Here is a 2,123-nt window from a genome sequence, read left to right on the forward strand (position 1 = left end):
CATGACTTCTGTATGCCATCACCCTGCTTATTAGTGATGGTGTTCCACAGCTTTGTCATCTTAATCGGAGTTGTGTAACTTATAGAGCAGGACCTAAAATCGGATACCAGAATTTGATTCTAGAGTTCCAAAGTATTTTGAAATACATGTTTTGTGATATCCCATGCAGTATCCTATTGATGTACGGGATCCCATTTTAGCTACGAGTAAATGCATGTAAGATGATGGCTAAATTGCTATGTACCCAAGCATGTGCTAAATTTGGAAGTTCCATTCACTATTTGGGAAATTAAATGCAGCCAGGATTGTGAATGGGTTTAGTCAAACCTTGTGTTGGCATTATCTGTTTGTTCAGTGAACTGAAGCCAAAGAATGTGTCCTGTTGGCCTTCATTCAGCATTCAATGTAAATTTCCAGCATCTTCTATGTAGGATTCACAAATTTCCAGCCTGTTCTGTATAGGATTCACAAACGCCTATTTGCTGTGTTGGCACAGCAATAGTCCACCCCTCCATGAACAGCAATAGGAACTTGGTACATAAATGCTCTAGGCACAGTGAAGGTTACATGTACATACTCTAAAAATGTTTTGTAGTAAGCTATGGGACGTTGGCCAAAATCTGCTTTTTTTTTTTTTTTTTAACAGCCGTTTTTCCTTTTACTGCATTCAAGAAACTCTTCATAACAATTCAAGTTGCTAGTGATTTTTATTGCCCTTTTTACACTACTTTCACTACATATATATTTTATAAGAGTTGAATCTGTTTTCTTATGACAGTAACCTTTGTGCTAACAAAATTCTGTTTATAGCAGTAGGAGTTATTCTATGATTGTGCAAGTTAATATTACCTCTAAGTAATGGAAAGGATAGGATAGTGGCCCTTTAGTTTTAAGTGCGGGCAGAAGTTAGTGGCATTTGAATAGATGGGCAAATGTTTGGTTAAAGCTCTTTGCATGCTTTAGCTGTTTAAACAGGATTGTGCCAAAATCTCACATAAGGTTTCATGTATGAAGATTTGGAGAAAGTCATAGGTTCATAGCACTGACTAAAACAATGAAAGAAAGCAGCTTATTGGCTTGTTTTTTCCTTGTTTGCAGTTTCCTTGCATTAAGTTGAATCATCTCCACTGCACCTATGTTTGTTTTTTTGACAGAATTACATTTGTTCCCCTAGTAAACCAATCAAAAAGTTGATTGACATGAATACCTCCTGTGGTCATTGACACAACCACCAATTGCACAAGGGCATAGTTTTCTATTGCTGTAATGTTGAAGAAAATAATATATTTAAGTCTCTGATTTATTAGAAGACTTGTAGCTTTGTCATAATCAAGCTGTATAGGCTTATTCTGCACAGACAGTGGCACCAACATACTTTGTCTGCCATATTGATGTTCCAGCGTCGCTTTCATATTGGAGGGGGTAACATCCTTTTTTCATTTTTTTTTTTTTTTTCCTTAGCCTGTCCTGTAAACAATTTGCTTCACATTTTCTGCTTCCCTGAACAAAACCTCATCCTTGTACTATTGCTAAATAATGCACACATTATACACCAGCATTTTGATAGATGGATTTACCGTGTTGCAAAACCCACCTGTCTGTGCTTTGTCTACTGAAAGTTTTTTCTTTTCATGCTTTGAAAGAAACGATTCAGATTAGCTTTATCTTGTCAAGACCTTCAGCTTGTGTCCAACACTTTTTGCCTTTTAAAATTCCTTTTACAAATAAAGCTTCTAATTGTAAGATAACTTTTTTTGATTGTCTGTCTGTCTGTTTTGTATTCTGTTCTCTGCCTGACTGCCTGTAAATGATGGAAGTCGACACACGTGACTTTTCGAATGTAAAATGAAAAATAAACCTATGTACAATGAAAAAATAAATGCAAACATGTATTTTAATTTGTGTGTTTATTCTTGCTTGGAGGAGTTGCAATCCTAATCACAGTGGAGTTTAAACACAATAGAGGTGTGTTATTCCTAATGTAAACTTTTCAGAAATGGCTAATAATTTAGAGCCTAGTAATAATAATAAAATGCAAAATGTGTTGGTGCTAAGAATTGCCTTTTTAGGGCCCTCTCACATTTTTACTTTGTGGTGTGTTTATGAGCAGTATGTTGCACACA

General features: G+C 35.7%; 1 protein-coding gene across 1 annotated transcript in view; it reads left to right on the forward strand.

Annotated features, from left to right (window-relative positions):
• The window catches only part of RHOC (ras homolog family member C), a 140,910-nt gene extending 139,012 nt beyond the window's left edge, over positions 1-1,898 (forward strand). The window contains exon 5 of the mRNA XM_073615722.1: positions 1-1,898. This exon is cut by the window's left edge and continues 710 nt beyond it. The gene's annotated coding sequence lies outside the window, so the exon portion shown is untranslated.
• The last annotated feature ends 225 nt before the right edge of the window (positions 1,899-2,123 follow it).

The sequence above is a fragment of the Aquarana catesbeiana genome, linkage group LG02 (genome assembly GCF_042186555.1).
Source record: "Aquarana catesbeiana isolate 2022-GZ linkage group LG02, ASM4218655v1, whole genome shotgun sequence".
NCBI lineage: Eukaryota > Metazoa > Chordata > Amphibia > Anura > Ranidae > Aquarana > Aquarana catesbeiana.